The following is a 27325-nucleotide window of genomic DNA, read 5'->3' on the forward strand; positions in this document are numbered from 1 at the left end:
AAGAACAGTGGCTACTTGTTCTGCTTTATTCCCCCTGGTAGAACTAGATAACATTGCAGACAGTAAGACGTTCCGGCATTTCACCCTGGAGTAGCCCCAAAACTGAAGAAGCTGTCTTATCAGTAGTTAGCTCCTTGTCACCAAGAACATTAAAGTAGATTTGTATGATTAGCAAATTAAAGAGACTATAGTGCCTACCACTACTGTAGTCACTAAGGCACCCAAGTTATTCTAAAGAAATCCTAATAATACATTAGGACCGTTTTGAATATTTTTATTTGATTAGCCATAATCTTCTAGTTATAACATCCATCACCATCTTGACCACTGAAACTTGGCCTTCTTTTCTTACAGCCTAGCCCTGTGGTCTTGGGCTAATCACTGACCTGCTTAGATACAATTTTCTTCTCTATGAAATAGAAACAATATTATATGCTTTGAAGGACTGCAGGAAGATGAGCTGTAATGTTTATCAAGTGCCTAGTAAGTAGCCTGGCCCATAATAAATACTTGGCTAATTGTAGATTTTTAGTTTTATTTCCAAACATTGCTCTTTACTTTTGGAACTCTAAAATTTGTTTTGAGAGTGGAGGACTTGTTGTTTAGATTCCTCTAACACTCTCTGTATATTCTGTACTTCTATCCCTAGATCATTTATATTAATGGAATAAATGATCTTTGGTCTGGTGATTCCAAGGTGACGAGGAGCTAAGTGGAGGTTCAGTATACACCTGGAAGTATGGATTTTCATGCCCAGTGCAAATGTGGGAAAGGCATTATTCCCACATTATAAAGGGGGTAAAGACCTCCAACTTGAGGAGACTCTGGGTTGAGAGATGAGAGATTTATAGGTACTGTGTTTATCCTACAGGGTACCACAGGGGCTTTTATGTTGTGTAGCAAGAATTTGCACCTTATACCCTTGTAGTTAGAAGTAAAGCATACCACATAACTAATATCTAGTAAGCATTAGAGTTAGAATAAATACCATTTATTTAACGTTTCCTTTGTGTTAAGCATTTTACAGTTACAACATATGGATGGATACTATATTGTAATGGTTAAGAGTGTAGTTTTTTGAGCTAGATAATCCTGGATTGGAATCTCGTCTTTATTACCTCTTTTTTTTGTTTTATTGAGGTATAATTGACAAAATTGTAAGATAGTCAAAGAGTATATCATGATGATTTGATATACATATGCGTTGCAAAAGGATCCTTCCCATCACGTTAATTAATACATCTAACAGCTCATGACACCTTTTTCCTTTTTTTCTTTTTGTGGTGAGAACACTTAAGTTCTGTTCTCTCAGAAAATGTTAGTTATACAATACAGTATTATTGACTGTAGCAACTATGTTATACAGTAGATCCTCAGACCTTATTCATCCTGCAGCTGAAAGTTTGTACCCTTTTACCAATCTTCCCCTCTTTTCCCCACCCACACCCCAGCCCCTGGCAACCAGTTTTCTACTCTCTCTTTCTATGAGTGTGGCTTTTTTTCTTTTTAGATTCCATATATAAATGATATCATTCGTATTTATCTTGTCTGGCTTATTTCATCAGCATAATGCACTCCTGTTTCATCTATATTGTCACAAATGAAAGGATCTCCTTCATTTTTTAAGGCTGAATAATATTCCATTACCTCTTAAATGAGTGACTTTTGGTATATTGTTTACACTTTCTAAGCCTCAGGGTTTCTTTTCTTCTGTAAAAAAAAATATATATATATATATATACTAACAGGTTATTTTCTGATATGTGGAATGTTTGTTGAATCAACAAATAATTAGTTGAGATCATAAATGTGACACTTAGCACTGTATTAACATTTATTAATACTCTCCCTGTTAATTTCTACAATAAATTGTATAATAAGTAACAATAATAATAGTACTACTAGTAGTTTTAGAAAATGCATAGGATGTGCCAGGCATCATATACTGTACTACCCTCCTTCATGTGTACCACAAGTTACATGTGGATATCATCTTCCACGTTGTTTCCTTTAAAGAAAATTGAAGCTCAGCAAGATTGAGTAGCTTGCTCCAGGTATGAACTCAGGTCTGAATCACTCCACATATAGGTTCTTAATTACTCCATGTCTTTAATTCCACATCTGCATTTGTTTGTTGTTGTTTTTAACTTTTCAAGCATCTGATCTGAAATTCCTTTCTCTTTGGGGAATTTTCCACTTTGTGGGTCTTGATGAGAAACAGAGCCTTCCTCTCGTTATACAAGCTGAACATGTCAGATACACTGTTTACTCACATGCTCAGTCTCCCTTACAGATGGAAAACAGTCGGGTGACCTCGAGTTGGCCAACTGCACTCCTCTCTTGGATTTTGAATTACAAATAAATGATGTAAAGAAGCAAGGCCAGCAGTGCTGGGTCAACCTCCTGTTTCCTGTTCCTGCTTGGTAGCAAGGCCAGCTAGGACTTATAACATCACTTTGGCCTGATCCTATAATTGCAATAGCATAGCCTTGGCTTTCGGTTGTTTAGTCTGCTTCTAGTTACTGAGACCTAACCATAAACTACCAAAAGTTTCCTTTTCTGCTCAAATTAGCCGTATATGGTTCCTGATGATTACAAATAAGACCTTTCCTGATATACAATGGTGACCTACTTATCCAGGCAGATGTAACATCGTCCTGGCAGGGACAGAGGGCAGGCAAGTTCCTTGAACAGCTGAACAAGAAGGAAAAGACCTAAGAAGGAAGAATTGAAGCCAGTTCTGCTTGTGTTATAATTCTACCCGCAGCTGCCTCTGTTTCACAGACCACATGCTAAGGACCATGTCCCTTCCCCTGTAACAGACGAACAAAGTAGACCCAGGCCTTCCAACCCAGAGACCAGCTGAGCTGTACCATGGACAATCTAGGATGTGAAAGACTTCACTCAATGTCTTTGTCACTTGACACGTTGTTCCTCTCTTTGGGAAGTAGCTTCTTTGTGTGACAAGAATATGCTAAACCAACACTTAAGTGGACAGAGGTGAAAGATGCCAAAATTAGCTACAGAAAAAAAGGCTAAAGACTTGTATTTTCTGTTATTTGAAGGTGTTAAGACCCCACATAGAATATGAGTCCTTTAAAGGAAAGTTGTGAATGGCCCAGGGAATGTTGAATTTCCATGTGGCAATATGTTCTTGATCGGTCATGATGATGATGATGGTAGCATCAGTAGCATTTATCAGTGTTTCCTGGGTGAGAGGCACTTTATCCTAATGACCTTTTATCCCCATGACGACCCTGTGAAGTAGGAAATACTGTTTCAGCATCTTCAGGGTTTTTCTTTCTTTTTTTTTTTTAATCAGGAATTTATCCTAGATCACAGTTGGGTGGTAGAACGACCAGAACTGGACACTAGCCTTTCCTGAATTCCCAGAGTGTGATCTTAGCAGTTGTATTGCCTGATGCAGAGCCATGTAAATGTTGCCAAAGCAATGAAACGTGTACCTATTTCTAACAGATTCTAACTCAAGCTCTGGGGTTAAGTGCAGAGCAGTTGAGTGTGATCGTCTTTACAGACAGTAGATAACTTAAGAGAAGTTGTTTAAAAGTATATTTGCGTATTGCACTGCACTGTCATATCTGTGACTGGTTAGCTATTGAGTCACTAACACAAATCCCAATCCCATCTCTAATCTCATTCATCTCTTGTATGATATTTGACCTAATTGAGGCAGTTTTTTTTTTGTTCTTTCCCACAAACACACATCGAACATCCAAAACATGCTTACCATTTGTGAGCATATTCTCTTAGTTATTTAGGAGTTGAGTAAGAGTGAGAGGGAAGGGCTTCCCTGGTGGCGCAGTGGTTGAGTGTTCTGCCTGCCGATGCAGGGGACGCGGGTTCGTGCCCCGGTCCGGGAGGATCCCACATGCCGCGGAGCGGCTGGGCCTGTGAGCCATGGCTGCTGAGCTTGCGCGTCCGGAGCCTGTGCTCCGCAACGGGAGAGGCCACAACAGTGAGAGGCCCGCGTACCGCAAAAAAAGAAAAAAAAAAAAAAGAGTGAGAGAGAAAAAGACACATAAATATGAAATATGGTCATCATTTTTTTAATATCCTTTATGTTGTTAATCCCTCTTAGCATTTACTGCCATTCACTCATTTGTATTATTTGGGGTATAGCAGTTTATTCACACAGCATTTTTACATATGGCTTATCATTTGTATTCTATTTTAATAACACTAATAATTATAGACTATTGACAAACTCATCAGACCCTACATATTCATTTCAAAATCATGAAAATAAGGTGGAAAATGAGGTGTAAAGTGGAAAATCTATGTGTATGTTTTCATTGGTGGAATGAGCAGCTAGCTACCTGAATATCACTCCTTTAGCTTTTCCTTCAAATGGTGTACTTTTTCCTCCATGCATAGGAGTCACTTCCATTAGGTAAACAGTAGTCTTGAGGGCAAACCTCAGAAGTAGAAACAGGAGAACTTTTCAGTTATGGTAAAATCAAACATATTTTTCTTCAGTAGTGAAAAAAAAATTCTTCATGAGAAGTTCAACCACCGTGAGTTCCATGGTGAAAAACTTTCCCCTTATAGATGCAACTTCCCCCAGAATTCTGAGAAATGTCGGTAGTAGAGAGGGGTGTTGCATACACCTGTTTCATTTCCCTCTGACTTTTCCTTCTCCTTTCTCTATTGACATTAAAATCTATAGTGAAAGCGCGTAGTAAGCAGTCTGGGACAATGGATATGACATTTGATCTAAATCTCCACAGTCTACTTTAGATGGGGATGCTATGAGAGTCACAGGAGGGGAAAAAAATCTAGAATTATTCTTATGTGATCAATGCACTAAAATAACAAGCAAATCTTATTTCTAGCGAATGAAATAGCATTCCTTATATGATGTCATATTATGGCAGAAAAGAAATACATGCGTCTATTTTCTTCTATATTAAAACTGCTAAGGAGTGGGGACCGATGAACTAAATCAATTGTTTTGGGTTCAAGTTGTAGTTTTTAGTAGCCATGCTTCTTAGCAAGTTTTCAGAAGCAAATGTAGTTCGTTTACTATCACCACTAAATGTGCAATTGTGTAGATTTGTGGGAAAAAAATCATTTAAAATGATTTGTGTAAATTTATCTATTCATATGATTATTCTCCCCAAGTAAATCAAAATCTACTATATACTGTGTTTTTCTTCTATAGCTTAAAAGGGGAATGTATGTTGAAACTTATTCAAATATTTATTAGGTGTCTACTAAGTGCCAGGCACTCTACTAGGCAGTAGAGATGTTGTATTAGAGGTGGAAAATGTCCTTGACCTCCAGAACTGATACTCTTGTAAGAGAAATACTGGGTCAAACTAAGTCAACAGTTTCTTTGGCTACAGAGCTTTTTACGAGTCTTGTGAATTATGAGTCTCTGATAAGGAGATGTAGTGGACAACAGATCCCAAATTTACTTGAAATCTTCCGTCATGGACTGTCTCGTAGGATTTATGATCCACTGAACACACCTTGAGAGACACTAGTATTCTACAGTGGTTAGTTGTTTTCTATTAAACAACTATATACTGAATCCATGATATTATTATCTGGATGTTTTGGAGGATACAATGATGTACATGGCCACTGTGATGATAAGGGGGTCCAGTTTAGTTAAGAAGAGAAACCACAGGAGTTATAACTTAATGTAACAAAGAAATACACACACATATACATATATTTATATGTAAATTACTATTTATATAGTATACAATGTCTTCTGAAGAAGATAGAGTTGTTTGTAACTTGGGATCTCACAGGAGGTTTCACAGAGAAGGTAGACCCTGAGCTGGGCAGAATTTCAGTAAGTTAATTTGGTTCTGACCGTACGATAAAATCAGGTATTTGCATTGGTCAATCTGACCTTGATGGAACAACATTCCATTTGCAGGGAACAGTGTGATCAAACATGCAGTGGTGGAGATTGCCAGATGGTAATATTCCAGTACCTGGAAAGTGTTGAAACATCTGCTTTCTCCACGGTCTAGAAAAGTGAATCTCAAGTGAAATGCAAGTATAATGGAGGCCAGTGCTCTTTGCTTTGTACACTGCTTTGATTCTACAACATGCAACAATGTAGTGATCTGTTTCAGATTGTCATTATTCGAGAGGGTTCTTAGTAACAGGAGTGGAAAAGGAAGACCTCTCTTCCTGTGTTTCTGCCCTATGCTCTTAAGCCAGAAAAGGTACCAACATCACTGACCTGACCTTGTCTCAGGTATCTATCAGACTCTACTAGAATCATTCTAGTGAAAGGTAACTAGACGTCCAAAGGACTTAAAAGGTACACTATAACCTTTGTATACTTTATCTACCTGGTGAAACAAAAATGTCACCTGTGTGGTCCCCTTCCCTAGAAATACCAGTATGTTTTTCCAGTGCATGGCAGAACTTTGCAGGTAAAACTGGGATAAAGGTGAAGAACAGTCTTAAAATTCTAGTCCTTGAACAGCACCTAACACACAACAGGTTTTCAGTAATCTTAGCAACAGTATTCACAAATAATGACCATCAGCGTAACTGCTCTTTTGTGCCAAAATACATTACCATATTACTTTTTTTCCTTCAGCTTTACAACTTGGGTTCTATTATTGTTTCCATTTTACAGATTAGGAAAGTGAGGCTCAGAGATGCTAAGTCACTTGGGCAAGGTCACAGAGCTTGTAGGAGATAAACCTGCACCCTTACTGTTGGATCCTACAAACCAGACCATAATTTAAGTCCTTCAAACTATACCTCAGAACATTTGAGTAAATTAATGAATAAATCCTCCTAGTCAGACTGACCAGATCGTTATATTAGGTTCACCTGTAAGTGGAGGAAAGTCATAATCATAGTTGGACAGTTAATACAGTAATTTACTTGCTTTGAATTTTCTAAATGATGTTTAGCTGGTAGTTTCATGATGATAACCATCGAATAAAAACAGGCATATTTTTGGTGTGTGGAATAAGATCTCATATTGAGTGAAATACATATTGATTCCTAGACCTATATGATGTGAGTAACAGATGACATTGAGATGCCATCTAGAAGTACTCCTGTGCAGTTCATCATGTCAACCCAGCTAATAATTTTAGAATGTTCAGAGTGAATAATATATGCAGCCATAAAGCATATTTCTAATCAATGCAAATAATGTTTTTCCTATGCTAAACCCAGAGTTAAGTTATAACACGCATCATAAGATTAATGGGCCATTTTTTCTTCATCACTTTGCTAAATTACTTAGTCTGGAAACCATTCAGAAGGTTGCGAATTGGGGCTGAGCAGTAGTAGTGAGACTGTGCCTCTGATGATGAAACTATTTCCACCCCGACCCCTACCGCTCCCTTCTTGGGAAAGAAGGCAACATTTCTCCTAGAAAAAGTCACAGGTTCATAAGCTGGCTTGTATAATACGTTTGGAGGAATAGTGTGTCTTTTAAGCAGAGCCTATCTCGGCATATAAAATAATTTTTACCTACCATTTAATGAAATTAACACTCACTTTGAGGCTAGGTCTTTTGCCATTTGACTCCTGGATCACGTCTATGGATATATTTTTTTCTTGAGACGAAGTATGAACCCAATATAGTATCCATCATTCAGTCTATCTAGCTGATGTACATCATCTGAAGCACAAGCTCCCTGAGGCCAGGCACTTTATCTGCTCTATCAGTGTAGCCCTGATGCCTAGTGTCTAGCTTTTGGAGATTCTTAATAAACATTTGTACTGAATAAGGTATGTATATGGTGAGCAAAAGTTGGCTTCCCATTTTACCGTCAAGAGTACCCCACTCATGTTCTGTGAACACTGGATAGCAGAATCTTACTATGTTATTTTTCTGTTCCCTTTGCAAGTTTCCTGAAAGGGCATTCCTGTCCTTAGAATGTCCATCTCCTCCCATCTTCCTGGAGAATAACTCTTCTTTCTTAAATACTTAGCCCCATTATTGACTCTTTAAGATTGAATGTATTACCTCCTTACAAACAGAAAAATGCAGTGGTTTTTTTTTTTTTTGGACATTTATCACCAGAAAATTATTCTAACACCTGAAATTCTGGACCTAAAATGCCTGGACTAGTGGTTCTCAAAGTCTTGTACCCAGACCAGCACATCAGCTGCATGTAGGAATTTTTAGAAATGAAAGTCTTGGGCCCTGCTCCAGACCTACAGACTCGGACACTCTGGGGGTGGGCCCACTACCTGTTTCAGCAAGCTCTCTTGGTGATGCTGATGCATACTCAAGTTGGAGACCCACTGCTTAGACCTAGAACTTAAGGTTTAGGCTTTGGACAGATCTGAGTCCTAAACACTACTGAGACACTGGAGTGACCACGAGCAAGTTACTTCTGGGAACCTCTTAGCATCTGTGTGCCTTGCTTAGCTAATAGTGATTTTAATTAATTAGAATAATGCACACGGTGTACTCAAGAGAGTAACCAAAGCATACTTTATGTTCCATAAATTCTAGCTGTTTACCATTATCATCAATCAGAGCTTACTGACACGTCCTGAAGACATTCTTCTAATAAGTGTAATAATGTGGTTTGTAAAATTAACAGCTTAGAAGAGCATATTACGAAGTTCATCAGACAGGGTCTCAGCAGGAAATCGGGTACATCAATAAGGATAAATTGAGCCCAATGTAGAGAATCAAGAGATAGTGTAGTGCCCTGGGTTCAGTAAAAGTGTGGCTAATTTATAGGAGATGAAAGAGAAAGGAAGACTTGCTGGAGAGAGAGTCCTCCCCAAAGATGCTGTGACGCCCCACAGAGAAGCACTATACGTTAGTTGGGGGATGCGGCCAACTCCCAGCAATTTGGCAAGAATTAATACCCTAACTTCACTCCCCTCCTTCATTCCCTACAATCTTCTATTGGTACTCTTCATTGGTGAGCCAAACAGAAGCCAGAGCAAGGACACTTACTAAGCTAGGCCATGCAAGCCATCCATATAGAGTTGGGTGGAGAAAGGATGTGGAAGGGCAAATAGGACATATTTCCCGCAGGTGGTGAGCGAGCTGTAAAATCACTCGCCCTTCTAACATCATTGCCATTGCAGGAGCACGGAGGAGCAAGTGGTTAGTTCTGACTTGGCAGATCCAGGAGACTGCAGGACAGAACTGGTATATGAGTTGGGCTTTAAAGGTAGATTTGAATTTTAATGGAGAGTATGGAGTAAGAAATGGTGAAGAACCAAGGGAAAGGGAGATTCATTGCAAATGGAGAAAAGAAAAGTGGCATAAAGACAAGGAAAGTCAAGACTCATGGAAGAGATAGCAAATACTCTGCGTGTGACTGGAGCAGAGAATGGGTAGACGAAGGCTGGAAGTTAAGGTGAAGTCATCCTTGAATAACATTAAAGTTTCCTCCTTTAACCTCAATTTCCACCTTCTACTCGCTTCATTAACATTGGAAAATTAAAAGTGAATTTGAGTGGGCTGGTGACAATGGCAGTATGAAGCAAAGAGAAGAGAATAAGAGTAAAAAATTTAGTAGTACCTTGGTGAAGCTGGGTAAATGATGGGCGGTGGTGTCATGTCAAAGCATGGGCAAGTGATTGTGACAAATACAGGCTTATTTCTTGACTATATGACTTCAGTTAAGGTACTTAAGCCCTCTAGGCTGCAGTCTCCCAACCTGTAAAATGGGGATGAAACCTCGCTTCCTCCAAGGTTTCTGTGAGGATCTAATGAGCAATGGAAGTAAGAGTTGAGTCCAGTAATCAGTTTTTAATACATATAAACTAATGTGAGGATAAGGGTAGGAATACTTGCTATCGTTTATTGAATACTTATTATGTGTCCAATATTGTGCTAGTCTATTTACATATCTTTTTTCACTTAGCTTTCTTTTCTCTTATCTGCCTTTCTATAGGCAAGAGATAACTGATGGCTCAGTTATGAGGAAACCCAGTTGTGAGGAAAATGTCAGAGGGAAAATGTACCAGAAAGTTAATTCCTAATGGATCTGTCAGCCTTAAACAGAGCATGTCTGTGCTAAAATGTGTAAAATATCTGTGCTAAAACTACTCAATTGGACAAGTTTTGATAAAGTATTAACTTAACGAATAGGCATAAACAGCTTGGAGCTTTTTGGAGGGTATGTGGTAATATTAGTATTGGTGTGATGACTTTTGAAAGTTCTATGGCATATAGAAGTCAAAAAGAAGACCCAGAAAGGGGGAAAACTCTCTCTGAAAGTTATTGGGGAAGTCTGGCTAGTAAGACTCCAAAAGGGAGAATCAGTAAGAGGCCAGGTTATTCATAGGCCTTCTAAGAATGTGTCCATGAGAAATATTTACAATGATTGGATGCCGGAATAAAGGAGAACACTGGCTCCATAAATGGTAACTTATTTTATACAAACAGGCTAATGATAAAAATAATGAAAATCTGATGGATTTTTGAGAGTTTCACTGACCAAACTGAGACAAAAGTGCATAACAGCTAGATGCTCATAGTTTTAATCAGTTCACTTTGGAGTCAAGTAAAGATAGCACCTGAAATGGTAAGGGACGTTTATGCAAGGTCACAAAGATTTGTGGTGGTGCATTTGGGATACAAACCCATTTCCATAAGAATTCTTTCAGAAGTCAAATGTTTGCTTGTCAAAAATAGCAGGAACTTACTTCCAGGAAAAGTTCCTAAGAAAAAATAATTTGAGTAATGAAGCACACTGATGTAACAGTTAATTTAAGAACCCAGAAATAGAGGTAAAGAGTAAAGCAGTTATGGGTTAAGAGTCTGCATAAATTCCCCTGGAAGGGGGATATGGTCAGAGATGGCAATTTGAAAACAGTGAGTCACCAAAAGTAAAAGTTTAAATTACAAGCTGTTTTGGGGGTCTTCAAGAGAGATTTTATAGATTGAACAACAGCAGCAGCAAGGATAAGATATAACGCTGTCATGTAGACTGCAGCCTGAAAAGAAAGCATTGCAGAGAAGCCACATCATCCTGAATTTTTATTTCCGTGCATTTGAACAGATTGGAGAGCAGTAAAGTTGTTTTAAGAGCGAGTGATTTAAGTCAGCCAGCTTGTGAATAATACGAGATATTTTTGCATTTACATTAACTTATGTCCATAAATAACGAACTTTAACAATGAACAAAATCCATAATCCTGATAATGCTAAGAAAACTGGAAAGGTACCTTTACCTTGAAAAGACAGGATAAAGAAGACAGCATAGAAATTTAGGGAGATTGCAGTTTTGGAAAAATCATATTAACATTTATTAGCTGCTACAGCTTTGAAATGTGATGATTTAAAGAAAGAAGTAGACTGTTGATTTCTAAAAGGTAATGTGTTGGCTGAAAGAGAATCTTGTTGAGACCTAAAGTGTTCTTTTAAGGATATATTTCAATGTCATTTCAAAAAATAAACACATTTCCCATAACAAAACAGTGAGGTTAATGGAGTAATGCAGGTGAAAGCTTTTTGGCCCAAAGGAGTTCCATCCTTTGGAACAAAGTTTTATTGTTAAACACACCATGACCCAGGCCTGTGAGTGCCAGCACAGTGGCTGTTTTTACAAGATCTGGTACAATATTCACAGTAGTTCTGGCCTTAGCACTAGGCAAGGATCATTCTTTTTGTATCTTCCTGATTGCTTCCTCTACAGAAATGGGATAATCCCTCCTCTTCTAAACTGGAAAGTAGTTTCTTCCCTCAATAAAACTAGTTTCTTCTCCAGGTTGAGCTTTTCCAACTCTCAGAGGTCTAAAATGAATGATATGAAACATACTATATTTGCATCTATTTTTATTTAAGAGTTATCTAAGGAGATTTATCTAATTAAATAGGAATTTCCTAACAGATGCCAAAATAAACAATCAACAAGTTTTCTTTAAAGATCATATATATTATATAACAAATCCACCTAAGAGTTAAAATATAAGTAGGTATACAATTTAACTATTTGAAGATAATTTTTCTTCTTACCACTGAAGCAATAAGCAGGTAGTAGTACAATTTGGGGAAAACAATATTTCTGGCTTTTGTTTGTTTTATTTTAATTTGTGATATTCATGAGATCTTTTGTGAAGCCTTTGGGTATATAGTAAAATTAATGGGTTTTTAACTTTGTATTGACTCGTATTTTTGTAGGTTTTAAATTTTTCTTCTGGCTTCAATTTATACTATCTCCTTTTACTTCTTCATTTAGAAATAACGTATTTTTCTCAGGATTGCAATCTCAGTGCAGTCCTCTACTTTTCTATTTGTTGGACGTTCTCTTAGACATCTACATTTTTGTCTAGTTAGTACATTTCTAGTTTTTTATACAATTGATAAGAACTCTTTAATCTTATGAATTCTTTATATTTTCTCTTTGGAGACAAGATTTATAGGGATTTCCTTGGGCTTAAACTAGAAAGAAAAAAGAATTTGCATATGAAATGTTGAAGGCTTTGTTACAAAGTGGGTTAACATTATATGTATGTTTGAAATAAACTACTTCAACCAGAGCACCTAGCTGTTAACCTCCAGATTAATATCTATCATAAAATATGTGCATGCTTCCAACACATGGCATTGCCTCCTATTACTGCATGTCCAGGAGAAATTGTTTTGTCTTGTAGCAAAAGGCATTAGCTCTTTGCACATTTTTTTTTTTAAATGACAGCTATCCAAAAATCAAGCTGAACCCTTGTATGTGAGGGCAGAAAAGGACAATTTTTAGACGGGTCTAATATCCAGTTGTACCTTTCAGTCACTTAGAGAGAAGGCTTAGACCCCTGAAGCCCAAAGTCACAGGTTTTTTAGGATTATGGTGGTATATACCTCCAGTTTATAGAAAAAAAATGTGTTGTAGAAAATCCAAGTTAAATTAGGACTAAAATCCAAGTTAAATCTAGAACTAAAGTTTTACTGCCCCAAATACTTGTAAACTCTAGGTTACTGCTCTGTTGTCCATTTCATCAGTTGCAGAATATTCAAGTTAGTCTTTCAATGCTAACAAGAACATAAAAATGCATTATGTCTAAAAGCAGAACGTGATTGCCAAGCCAGATCTGCGCATTACCTGAGAGTTTGGGGGGCCACCTAAGCGGCATCTACTTGTTTGCTACTGACCTTCAGTTAGACTTGCTTAAGAATTGTTACAATGTAATAACATACACCGTTATGTACTCTTGAATTTATTGAAAACACACAGCAAATGTGCACACACACATACATACACACCAGCACACCAGCACGCACCTACTCTAGAGCCTAGCATTTTAAGAGTCAGAACTTTTTATTTGCTTCTGGATTAAGATGGACCCTGTATTTCCTCAGCATGCTAATTAGAAACTCTATAAACAATTCAAAACCAGCTTCTTAAAATTCTGTTTTACAAAAATTGATGTTAAATATTGTCCTCAGAGAGTTCTACTCTGACTTTTCAAATTGTTTTTTTCTCCCTTCATGGGATAAACAGTTAGGGTTTCTTTTTCTTTGTTTTTTAATCTCTCATTGTAAAAAATTCTATCTTAAAAGCTGATTTATTATTTCTTCCTTTGCATGGATGACATGGGAACAAAGATGATATTTCATCAGTCTTGTTTTTATTTAAGTTGAAAGGTTATATATTTCTACTATCTACTGCAATAATGCTAAATATTTTTATAGTGCTTGTAAATCTTATGACATTATTTTTTTAGTTTGTATTTAAGGCATTTACTCAAAAGGGACCATATGCCTCAGTTCATGTCACTCTATCATCAGTGTGTATGGTCACTCTATTTTCTAATACTTTTAAGATTGGTTTTGGCCCCGATGTTCCTCTGCCAGATTTATTTCCTTTATTTTCCCCTATATAGCACCATTTGGGCCATTTAATATGTAATTTCCCAACTCACCTTTCATAGTTATTTTAAACATATGTATATATTTGAAATACTGAATTGTTTTGTATTTTCTAACTTTTGCAAAAGTAGTATCGACTAAAAATCATATCCTATTATTTTTTTCTACACAAAATTATTGTTTTAAAATTTGTCTATGTTGCTTCATAGAAATTATTGCTTCTGGCCACTGTCTAATATTCCACCATATGTTAATACCATGTTTTGCTTATCCATTACCCTGGTGATACATACTTAGGCTATTTTCAACACTTTATGTCCACCATAAAGCATTAATACACTCTTTCCACATGTCCCCTTGAGTAACAGTGCAGAGTAACAGTGCAGCCGTGGAATGGCTGAGGTAGAAGTCATATATATGCCTTATTTCACAGATTCCTCCCCAGAATAGCTGTACCATTTTCCCCTCACCAGCAATACTTGGAATTTTTCTCTTGCCATATCCTTTGTCACCACATGCTGTTAATCTGCATTTTTAAAAAGTAATCAATTTATTTATTTTTGGCTGCATTGGGTCTTCGTTGCTACACTCAGACTCTCTCTAGTTGCAGCGAGAGGGGTCTACTCTTCGTTGTGGTGCGCAGGCTTCTCATTGCAGTGGCTTCTCTTGTTGCGGAGCACAGGCTCTAGGCGCGCGGGCTCAGTAGTTGTGGCTCCCAGGCTCTAGAGCGCAGGCTCAGTAGTTGTGGTGCGCAGGCGTAGTTGCTCCACGGCATAATTTGCATTTTAACTTCTGGAAATTTGGCATGTGTGGATTCATATGAAGTAAGGTGTTTTAATTCTGCATTGCTCTGATTCTAGAAAAGTTAGGTCTTCATATACTTTCTTGCTATTCGTGTTTTCCATTCTATGAATTGCCTATCATGACCTTTGCTCATTTTTCTATTGAGTATTCAGTGTCTTTAGAGATGTAGAAGTTTTTGTATTCAGATTTTGAGTCCTTTATTGGGTTTTAGATAATGTATATGTCTTCTACCCATCAACTGTTTTTCAGTCTGACTTTGGTATCCTTTATTGTACATAAAGTTCTAATTTTTTATTAAAGTACAATTGATTTACAATATTATGTTAATTTCAGGTGTACAACAATGGTGTTTCAATATTTTTATAGATTATGCTCCATTGAAAGTTGTTATAAAATATTGGCTGTATTCCCCATGCCCTACAATATATCCTTGTATCTCATTTATTTTATACATAGTTGTCTGCACTTCCTAATTCCCAGTCTGTATCTTGCCCCTCTCGCTTCCCTCTCCCCACTGGTAACCACTAGATTGTTTTCTATATCTGTGAATCTGTTTCTGTTTTGTTGTATTCATTCATTTGTCTTATTTTTTAGATTCTACGTATAAGTGATATCATTACAGTATTTGTCTGACTTATTTCACTAAGCATAATACCCTCCAGGTCCATCTATGTTGTTGCAAATGGCACAATTTAATCATTTTTTATGGCTGAACAGTGTTCCATTGTGTATATATGGCACGTATTCTTTATTCATTCATCTGTTGATGGACACTTAGGTTGCTTCCATATCTTGGCTATTGTAAACAATGCTGTTATAAACACTGGATGTGGGTGCATGCATCTTTTCAAATCAGTGTTTCTGTTTTCTTCAGATATATACCCAGGAGTGGAATTACTGGATTATATGGTTGTTCTGTTTTGTTTTTGTTTTTATTAACATCTTTATTGGAGTATAGTTGCTTTACAATGGTGTGTTAGTTTCTGCTTTATAACAAAGTGAGTGAGCTATACATATACATATGTCCCCATATCTTCTTCCTCTTGTGTCTCCCTCCCACCCTCCCTATCCCACCCCTCTAATGGCTACATCAGTTAACATTCCCACCAACAGCGTACCAGGGTTCCCTTTTCTCCACATCCTCGCCAAGGCTTGTTCGTTTTGTTCTTTTTTATGATAGCCATTCTGACATGTGTGAGGTGATCTCTCATTGTGGTTTTGATTTGCATTTCCCTGATGGCTAGTGATGTTGAGCATCTTTTCATGTGCCTGTTGGCCATCTGTATGTTTTCTTTGGAAAAATGTCTATTCAGCTCTTCTGCCCATTTTTTTTAATCAGATTTTTTATATTAATAAATTTATAATTTTAATATAGTTAAATTCATCACTTTTGCTTCATACAATGTATGCTTCTTTATTTTTCAAAGATCTATTTCATCTCTTACCCTGAAATCACAAATATATTACCTTGCAATTTCTTTTATTCTCTCTAGATTTTATTTTTCACATTTAGATATTAAAACTGTTGTATTTTATTTTTGTACATTAGGTGGAATTATATAACATAATGGTTAATAGAATGATTTCTGTGGGGTTTAAGTTCTAGCTCCACCATGTACTTCTTAGGCTAGTCATTTTATCTCTCATACCTCAGTTTTTCCACCTGTAAAATGAGGATAATAGTTTATGCCTTGTGGATTTTTTTGTGAAGATTAGGTGAGCTATATAGGACTGGGTACAACATAAGTGATATCACTAGGTTAAGATCCAGTCTCATATCTCTTTTTAAAATGAGACTGTTTCCCCAAAAGCTGTAATTCAGCTTCCTCCATTGGACTATGATTCCATCTCTTTCATGTGCCAACTTCCTATCTGTATATAGCTCTATTTCTAGGCCACCTGTTTGATTTGTTTTCTTGTTTGCCGTTTCTTCCAAGGGCATCACACAGTTCTTATCTATCATGACTTCCCAATATATCTTAATGTATAGGGCACATTCTCCATTTTGAGCTTATTTTTCAAAACTACCTTAGCTGTATGGAGAACTTTATTCTTCCAGATACTTTTTATTTTATTTTATTTTAATTTTTTTATAGGAGATAGAGCAATCTGCTCTTTTTTTTTCTTTTTTTTTTTCTTTTTTTGGGCTGCATTAGGTCTTCATTGCTGCGTGCGAGCTTTGTCTAGTTGCAGCGAGGGGTGGGGCAGGAGGCTACTCTTTGTTGTGGTGCACAGGCTTCTCATTGCAGTGGCTTCCCTTATTGCGGAGCACAGGCTCCAGGCTCGTGGGCTTCAGTAGTTGTGGTTCGTGGGCTCTAGAGTGCAGGCTCAGCAGTTGTGGTGCACCAGCTTAGTTGCTCCGTGGCATGTGGGATCTTCCTGGACCAGGGATTGAACCCATGTTCCCTCCATTGGCAGGCGGATTCTCAACCACTACACCACCAGGGAAGTCCCCCAGATACATTTTAGAATCACTTTTTTATGCTGTCCCTCAAAAAAAAAAAAAAAAAAAAAAAGCTTGGCCTTTTATTACAGTTGCATTTAATTTTATGGATTAATATAAGGACATTTATATTTTTATAGCAAGTCATCTCATCCATACCTGTGATATATATTTCTTTTACTCATGCGTCCTCTAATAAAGTTTTCATTATGAAGGTTTTCTGCATAATTTATTAGGTGAAACCCCATACTTTCTATAGGTTTTGTTACTATGGTAAATTCATCTTGTATTGTATCTAGATATTGATGCTATGGAGGAACACAATTGATTTTGGTGTATTAATTTTTTTCCAGCCCCTATGTTGAGCTCTTTTCTTAGATTTAATAGCTTATTGATTTTCCTGTGTTTCCAATGAAATACATAATCAAAACAATCTATAAATATGACATTTTTATCTATATTCTTCTAAACCTTCTCTCTCTTTCTATTTCTCTCAATACACAGCTCCAAAAAGGTCAGTTCCAATAGACCAGTAATGTTAGAAATCTTTATCTCAATTCTCTCCTTAAAGGAAATGCTAATTTTTTAAAAAAATTAGTAGTATAATAATTTTTGTTAGTGTATACATGTGCCATGTGTTTTTGGTATATAGCCTTTATCAAGGAAAGATAGTTATTATTTGGATCTAGTTTTATAAAATTTACCCTACCCAATAGATTTTGAACCTCATGGGATGCTTTTTATCTCCTGTATCTAAAAAGAATGATGATATGATTTTCTCCTTTTTTTTAACTAATACAGTGAATCACATGAATTGATTGGCTGATACTGAACCAACCTTGCATTCTCAAGGATAAACCCACTTGACCAAATCGTATTAGAGTATAGATTAGCTTTTGCTGTATTACAAACCACCTCACAACTTAGTGGCTTAGGGAGATCAGCTTGGTGCTTTGTGACCACCTAGAGGGGTGGGATAGGGAGGGTGGGAGGGAGGGAGACACAAGAGGGAAGAGATATGGGAACATATGTATATGTATAACTGATTCACTTTGTTATAAAGCAGAAACTAACACACCATTGTAAAGAAATTATACTCCAATAAAGATATAAAAAACAAAACAACAAAAGACTTAGTGGCTTAAAATAGCAATTACTTGGCAATTTGGGACTGGATTCATCTGGGTAGTGTTTACTTTTGGTTTTATCTGGGCTCCTTCCTGCAGTTTTAGTCAACTGATGGATCAGCTGAGTGAGAGCTGGTCTGAGACAGCCTCACTCACAGGTTTGGTGGTTGGCATGGACAGTGGGAGCACCTGGTCCACTTGTCTTCAGAACCTAGTGGGCTAGTCCTCGGCAACTGAGCCATCAAGCTCTTTTGCTATTGTCTCATCATGTGGGTTGAGTATGCCAAAGCCCAGTCTTGCTGAAGTGGTGACTCAGGAATGAGGGTGTCAGAAGGGGATTGTACCATAATTTTTGAAACATCCTATCACAATGTTTTTAATATACCTTAAAACTCCGTGGAATAATAGTGTATTTAGGTTTTTGACTTATATTTTTAATAAGGAAAATTTGATTGTAATGTTTTTTTATATTGCCCCTGTTTGGTATAATATTCTTCTTGCACCTCTAGCCCCATTATTCTAGCTTGGGGTACTTAAAATGTATTGAAGGGGATAGAAATGAGTATTGCATCTTAAATAAAATAGTCGTGGACAAGTGGTTCCCACTTATCACTGAGGTTGTTCAAAAGGCTGCATTCTCACAGTGGACTATTGAACCCTTATGCACACCAAGCATTACATCTCACTTACACCTTACTAGCATTCTTGTGCTGGTTCCTTGATTTTAATTTAAAAAGTAATAAGTACTTGAAAAAATACAAAGTAAGAAGCAAAAACCCTCCATCTTTCCCTCACAGGAGAAGCAACTATAAAGTTAAGATGTCAATTTAAAAATATTTACAAGATGAAAATGATTCTTAAAAGTCCTTGGGGGCATTTAATCATTGAAGGGTATGCTGAAGGAGGTAAGTAACAGTTTGACCTCCAATCCAGAGACTATTGGCAATAAGTGTAAACAGTGCTCTAACAACATGGCCTAATAGAACTATAGAACTAAAGAAAAAGCTAGGATTAGGATTATTGGGTCCAAATTCACATTGTTCATAATGAAGAACCTTAAAATCATGAAATATTGACTGATCTCTAATTCTAAGTCATTCCAGAATGCTATTTTCTATGTCAAAGAGTGGAGTTTGAGAGAGAAATAAGAAGGAATAAAGTCCAATTTGGTTTTAAAGAATCATGGAGAAATGAAGATTATTTCTTTCATAATTTCCCTGTAGATAGAGCTCTTCTATGAGTGACTGTTTCACTAAAGCAGGGAAATACACGGTGTTATCCAGAAAATCATATCAGTTTACTTCAAGTCAGTCCTCTTCTGGGCAAACACATCTTTAACTTCATTTGTATTATATAGTATTTTAAATTATGAATTGTTTTGTCTTCTCAGGTCAGTTTCTTCTAGCCACGTGGGTTTGTTCTCTGTTTATTCCTTCCTTCTTCCCTCTCTTCCTTCTTCTCTCCTGTACTCCCTTTTTTATTAGTGAATTGGAAAGACGATTTCCTTATATATGCTAAACTATGCAATAGCAAAACCCCAAAATATAACTAACATTTTATGAAGAAGACAATAACGAAAAAAATTATAGTGGAAAAATCTTAGGAAACTGGAAGGAATTTGGGGGTCTTTCTGTCTCGAAGTAGATTTGGAATGTGCATTTCAGGTTCTCTTTTATAATGCAGGGTTGCTAGTTGAGCCTTTATTTTGTTTCCAGAAAAACAATCAGCTTACATATTTTTTTTAAACAAGGTTTTCTTCACCTTTGGAAATTAGTAATGATTAAAAAGAATATTATACAGTTAAGTGATGTCTAATTTTTTTCCTCATGAGTTCACCGTACTTCAGGTTATAGCCCTGATCTGTTTAATCCTCCAACAATCCTGAGAGGGAGCAAAGGGGCAGATGTTCTTTCCTCATTTCACAGATGAGAAAACTGAGGTTCAAAGATTCAAAGTGAGGTTAAGTGCTTCTGCCAAGGTCATTCTCTGAGGTGAAGCTGGAGCCAGGAATAGCACCTCATCCTCTTGTTTTCTCTCATGTGATTCTCCATCCGCTGACCCACTCTGACTATAAAAACGCACTGTACCAGGCCTCACACAGTCCCTGAAACGTCCTTTTAGTAGGACACTATGGTAGTGACAAGATTGAACAGATACAAAGAATGCTTTAAAAAAGGACCTGTCTTTTTTGTTGACTCCATCCCATAAAATTCCACAGCCACACTGCATGAGAAACATGAGACATCCATTAAGATCATGTTCCCATTAGTTCCCCAAATCTAGCTAGAACTAGATTTTGCAGAAATTGAAGACACATCTTGTGGCCTGACTGCTGAAAATGAGTGTCTCGGGAGTCAGAAAGGCATTGCTGCTCAACGAAGTCAAGAATGCCCTTTGCTAATTGTTTCTCCTCCATTTCTGAGGGAATTTAAATTCATGATCGGCACCATATATTATACTTCAATACTGTTCATCATCCATCTTGTACGTATTTGCAGGAAAGAATGTTGCCCAAGTCATTATATCCCGCCATGATTCACAGTCGTATGACCTTAGGTGGCAGCTCAGCAGGAGCTTACCGGTGCCTTAAGTCATCCCTGTTGTGGACATACAAGAGCATGACCTCTGACTTCCCAAGCTGTCTCTTCATGAAATGAAAATGGAACTGAGAGTTTAGGGGAACGTTTTGAAAGTGTCTGGCTCTTGTAGTCATCTAATGAGGTCCTCATTTCTAGCTGCTAAGCATGCCCTTTAATTGGTGGTCACTCGAAAATCAATGATAATATAACTGTCCAACTCTTTGGAGCTATTTTTCTCTCTGCTTTCTATCCTGCAAGTACACGATAAAAAGCAACCACCCATTCAGCCATTATCTTGTGTCACTTACTATTCAGAGATCAGTCTTCCTTTATGTGCTCCTTCAGGAAAGACCTGGGTTGTACTTTTCACTTGCCTTTCAGGCAGAGAGTAGAGTCCTTGGCACAGATTAAGTCCTCAAAAATGTTAGATGGGTGGATGGGTGGGCAGTGGATTGCAGCACATGAGCAACTACAGTAGCATTGTGATACATGACAAGGAAATGACCTCAGTTGGGGAAATAAATGCCTAGCACATATGCCACCACTTTCCCCTTCCATCTTCATTACAGTCCTTACTAATCTATTATGACATTTTTCCCCATTGGGTCTAGACATGACCTCAGGATCCTTGTAGAATATAACCAGTCCTGTGCAATGTAAACCTTGTATAATGTAAACAATGCTTTACTGTTTGATTTGAGTTGGGACACAAGAAGAATCCTATTTTCCGTCCATAACATAGACGTTGGGAATAATAACTAATGCTCATGTAAACATATAGATTCATAGGATAGAAAAAATAATTTTTAAGAAATGACCTAGTACAGACTCAGGGGGAAAATATATGTTAACTTGATTATAGAAATTTGGTTCAGCCACTCAGCTTCAACCTTCAAAAATCATGTCACTTTTTATTTTAAATCAACATATGAATCCAAGGTATAGCAAAATAAACCATAAACCTTGCAGAACAGGGCCCTTCTAGATACGGTCTCGTTAGGACCTGATCCTCCATGGTTGTATCTACACAGAGGGGTAATGCCAGTCCCCTACTGGGAAGTTGAATTGGAGGAAGAGATAGACATAGAGGTACTATGGATAATTCTAGACTGACATGGTCATCAAGAAGTCCTATGAAAAATAATTTCTGGTGAGTATAGAGTAAATCAGCAATGAGAAATGGAGAGGATTGGAATTAAGTAGACTCATCACTAGTCCGTGGTTATTACCAGTGTACCAGTTTAGCAATGAATTACTCAAGGTAATTGATGCTAGGTAGTATAACAAACACTCCTGAAAGCCAAGTGTCTTAACTTAATATGTTTATTTCTCTTGTCAGAGACCCGTGTGAATTAGGTGGTTCATTCTTAGCAGATTGCTTTCAAGTAGTGAATCAGGAACCCATGCCCCCTCCACCTTGAGGTGTTGTCTTAAATGCATGACTACCTAAACTACAGCAGAAGGGAACATGGGCAATCATGCATAATATCTCCTGACCAGGCCTGAAAGTGGTAGACCCATACCCTTTCAACAAGAATGCAAAAACTTGACCTCTGCCTGGCTCCAAGGGAGGTTAGAAAAGGTTTTGTTCTGTGTGTCCAGGAAGAGGAGAATGAAATGCATCTCACTGTCTCATCCATAGCTGAAGGCAGGTAATCTGTGACAGAGAGCAATGTTTGCAGATGGTGATACATGAAGATTGAGGAAGATTGATTTCTCAGTCATTGAGGAGTACTGTTCCATCTAACTGAGTTCGGAATGGTAATAAAGTCATCCACTGAAAACTTACCAATCTAGTTTGTGTGCAAGATATTATGAATTATAGTCTTACCATTAATTTAGCAGACCCACAAATATTTACATCTACCAAGCACCGTGCTGGCAACTGCAGCTTACCAGTACTTCTTTCCTGGGCCCTGGATAATTTCCAGTAGTTGGTATCAGGATCTAAGCTATCCACTTGATGTGGACACTAGTCCCCTTGTAGCCCTCTCACAGGAGCCTTTAACCATTCGTGGCCAAAAACAAAGGAAATGGGCAAGAGTTACTGCTCTGCTTATCAGAAAGTGTCTCCTAGAGTCTTGTCTCCTAAATCATTTTTCTGGCCCCTTTATAGTCATCTTTCTTTATTCACATTTCTTGGCCTACTGAACGCTATAATCAAATCCGCCCTCAATTTTCTTTTTCCTGAAGTATATAAAACTACATTTTCTTCAGTCTTTTTTTAAAAAAATGATAATTATCTTGTTTATTTGTATTTGGAAAATCTAATGAGATCGCATATTTAAAAATCACATACTATCAAAAGATAGATAGTAGTAGTAGTAATTCCTTCTGGAATATTTTTCCCCCTCATCCAACCAATGTTAGGTCCCTTACCCCCTTTCTTAGCAACTTTTATTAATTTCTTACGTGTCTATCAGAAGTTTTTTGTGGCAAAGGTACATGTGTATGTTTCAGAGGTTACTGTTGTCATGAATTCACAGAAGCCAGAGCCTGGAAAGCATTAAGTGGTCCTGAGCACCCCATTTCCAATGAGAGAGCATAGCAGTGCTCAAACGGCTGGGTGTCCTATAATTCAACTCAATTCTGGCACTATCTACCTGTAGATAGCATCAGATCTCACATGTTAAGGGCTCAGTCCAGCAGGAATGCACACACACACTTCAGGTGCCAGTCACCAAGTATATGTTGTCACCTGTGCTTCTGACCCTTGTACCACAGATCAGAGGTTCCAACGACCCCCTTCTTAGCTTTAATTAATTTGCCCAAGTGACTCATAGAACTCACAGAAATATTCTATTAACTAGATTAACCGGTGTATTATAAAATGATAAAACTCAGCAACAGCCAGATAGAGAACATGTATAGGACGAGGTATGGGGAGAAAGCATGGAGCCCACTCTCCCCAAATCTCCATGTGCTCACCAACTGGGAAGCTCCCTGAACCCTGTCCTTGGGGGTTTATGGAGGCTTCAGTACACAGGCGTGACTGAATAACTCATTGGCCATGGGTGATTGAGCTCAGTCTTGAGTGGCTCTTCCCTGCCCTGAGGGCAAGGGGGTGGGACTGAAAGTTCCAACCTCTAATCACAAGGTTGGCTCCACAGGCTGCCCGCTCCCATCCTTAGGTGCTTTCCAAAGATCACCTTGTTAACATAACAAAAGACACCATTATCATCTCATCACTTAGGAAATACCAAGGGTGTTAGAAACTCTGTGGCAGAAACTGGGACAGAGACCAAAAATATAATTCTTATTACTCCTAAAGCACAGTTATCTAGGTAAATGTTTGTATCACCCCAAACAGGCAGTAGTCACCAGGGAAAATAAGTTAATTGCCAGTCTTTTCTATTAATTTTTAAAAATCAGATTTAAGAAGAGAATTTTTTTAATGGCCAGTGAAAATGTCTCTTACTTTAGCTCTTGCCCTTTTCTACTTATTATTTATTTTTTCAATTTTTAGTTTAGTTTTGAAAAGTGTCTTTAAGTTATTTTAAGGTTAGAACCGAACCTTCCAGGGTTAAAAAAATATTGCGTCTCTTGAAAGAGATTATTTTAGACTTAGTGAAATGGATTTGATGCTAGAGAACATGTGACATCATACATTTGACCTTTTTGAAATGATTTACGTTATATCAGCTACACTTTAAGTCCAGCAACTGTAACCAAAAAAAAAAAGAAAAAAAACCCTACTAATTAAGGCAACTTTGCAGATTGATGGCATTAGATTATCAATTAAGATCTGTTTTAAACCAGATTTTTCCTCTAAATAGTGATCCAAAGAACACTAGTTTTAGGGTCAGTCTAATTAGACAGCTTCCTGATTGTTTAGCGCCTTCACTTGAAGTTTGTTAAATATTTTGAATATCACCTATGCTCCCATGGGACATTAGTGAATGTGAAGTCAACAAAAGAAAAAAAAAAGTAAGAAAAAGGATTTTGTAGTAAAATAAACTTGAGAAATCCTGGGTTCAGTAAATTTAAACATGTTTCGTGACTGCAGGACTTTTGAAATGTGGAATGAGCTATAATGTGCTCTGTGAATTTCACTGTTAAGTAGAGTTTGGTCTGAAGTGTTTTTAAACTTTATTTGGCTCTACAACCCTTTGTCAGTGGAACATTTTAAAGGACTCTTTGTTTCCAGCAACTTTGGAAAATGCTGTTCTGGTCTCAGTTAAGCCCTTGAAATCTTAGCATTTGGAAGGAGATCCACACACAAGCTCATCCAATTTCTGGTACAGAAATCTACCATGTATCCATGCTATAGGCTCACTCAGCTGTGGATGAGTATTTTGATAACAAAATGCTCACTACCCATAAATCAGCAGATTCTATAGTCGGAATGCTGGTCTGTTAGGAGGTTTTAACCTTTTAAGTGCCTTTTACTATTAGAAAATTTTAAGTTTTAAAATTTTGTCTATTGGACCTAGATCTGATCTCTGGATTAAGATAAGTCCTACTCAAGTAAAAGAATCCTTATTTTTCAAGGATGATTTGTACATGAAAAAAAAAATCCATATACTTAAAATCATCTGTAGTGACTGAAGAGTAATTGAAAATACATTTGAAAATAATTTTCATTTGAAATTTATGTCAAAATATGTTATTATATAAACGAATCCAGTATATTTTCTGTTATAGCCAGTAAAATTTAGGTTAAATTTTAATTAAGCACAAGTGCCACAATTAAAAAAAAAGAATTACATTTTGTTTTGAGTGATTATTTCAGCAAAACTGGTTTATGGGACAGTAAACTGTCCTTCACTGCATGTTCAATGTTAGCAGCTCAAACAGGCTAATTCTGGTAAAAATTCAACAGTTTTCCGAGGCCTTCTCTTAATTATTTGATAATTGTTTTTTCTTTTACTTCTATTGTATCTCTTTTTTAAATTGTTAACTACACATCCTCATTTATCAATGGCTTTGTATGTTTAACCCAGCAGATCTCTGGTATTATTTACAATGGCTTCATGATATTATATCTTTAAAATTCAGAATTCCACTTTAAAGTTGATTTGAATTTTATTTCTATTATATGGTATTATGTTTATGTTATGAATCCATCAGTGAGTAATTTGCTGAAACAGGATGATCAGTTTGCTGACTTAGAAGGGCTGGAATCTATAGACACCTTAAAATTAGGATGTAGATAACGAATAGTTGGATGACAAGAAACCCTGTTATATGAAAACAGGGATAATGAGTGTTCCAAATCTTATCTTTTCTGTTCTTACTTTTCTCCAAAGGTTAGCTCTAGAGTCCTTAATTCTCCATTCAGCATTAAATTATTGACTATTTTGCCACAACTACTGAGCCTGCGCTGTAGAGCCTGCGAGTCACAGCTACTGAAGCCTGTGTGCCACAACTACTGAACTCCATGCACCTAGAGCCCATGCTCTGCAACAAGAGAAGCCACCAAAATGAGAAGCCTGCACACCGCATAGAAGAGTAGCCCCCGCTCACCGCAACTACAGAAAGCCCGCGTGTAGCAATGGAGACCCAACACAGCCAAAAATAAAATAAATACATTTATTTTTTAAAAAGTGGATGTATTTAAAAAAACCCCAAAAGGTCCTACTGTATAGCACAGGGAACTATATTCAATATCCTGTGATAAACCATAATGGAAAAGAATATGAAAAAGAATGTATATAAATGTATAAATGAGTCACTTTTCTGTGCAGCAGTAATTAACACAACACTGTAATTCTATACGTCAATAAAAAATAAAATTTAAAAAAACTGCCATAAAAATCACCACAGAAGGGGGACTTCCCTAGTGGTCCGGTGGTTAAGACTTCGCCTTCCAATGGAGGGGGTGAGGGTTCGATCCCTGGTTGGGGAGCTAAGATCCCACGTGCCTTGCGACCAAAAAACCAAAACATAAAACAGAAGCAATACTGTAACAAATTCCATAAAGACTTTAAAAATAGTCGACATCAAAAAAAATCTTTAAAAAAATCACATAAATCAGAAACAAATGAAACATAATAAAGTCCATACATTAAAAAAAAAGAGCATGGGTTCTGGTCACATCCCAGCTTCCCACTTACTTACAGCTGTGTAATTCTGGGCAACTCACATAATGTCTCCTCAGACTCCTCATCTATAAATGGGGATGGTAATAGTTCCCTACCTCATACTGTTGCTGTAATCCATAAACACGGTTAAGTGCCTTGGTAAATTGTTTGATGCTCTCTGTGAATTAAAATATGTCAATGGCTTCTGGCCATACGATTTATAATAGTTTGACAGTTAACCAAATGGTAAAACTATGCCATTTATTATTCCCATCTCTTTTTACCCCTTACCCTGTTTTGTTGTTTATGTTTTCTCCCACCACAGAGTGTTAGTTCCAGGAGAGCAAAAGCTTTATTTTGTTCACTGCTGAAAGCAATAGCACCCAGAAAAGTACTGTACATATGAAGCCCTCAGTAAACACTAGCTGAATGAATGGTGCAAACTGTCACAAGGAAAAATACACCAAAACTTTCATTATAATAAAAAAGTATAGATAAATCTTTCTCTAATGGCTTCCAGTCAAGTATTTTAAAACACCATATGCTATAATAAA

At 37.1% G+C, this 27325-nt stretch overlaps 2 long non-coding RNA genes across 3 annotated transcripts in view; both read left to right on the plus strand.

Moving 5' to 3' along the window:
- Nucleotides 1–27325, plus strand: part of LOC125960630 (uncharacterized) — a 43297-nt gene that overhangs the window by 15264 nt on the left and 708 nt on the right. The gene's annotated exons all lie outside the window — the stretch shown is intronic.
- On the plus strand, nt 216–27270 carry LOC125960633 (uncharacterized). Its single transcript, XR_007470498.1, has 2 exons — nt 216–483; nt 25998–27270. It is a non-coding gene; the product is annotated as an uncharacterized LOC125960633 (long non-coding RNA).

This window comes from Orcinus orca, chromosome 12 (assembly GCF_937001465.1).
Source record: "Orcinus orca chromosome 12, mOrcOrc1.1, whole genome shotgun sequence".
Classification (NCBI taxonomy): Eukaryota; Metazoa; Chordata; class Mammalia; order Artiodactyla; family Delphinidae; genus Orcinus; species Orcinus orca.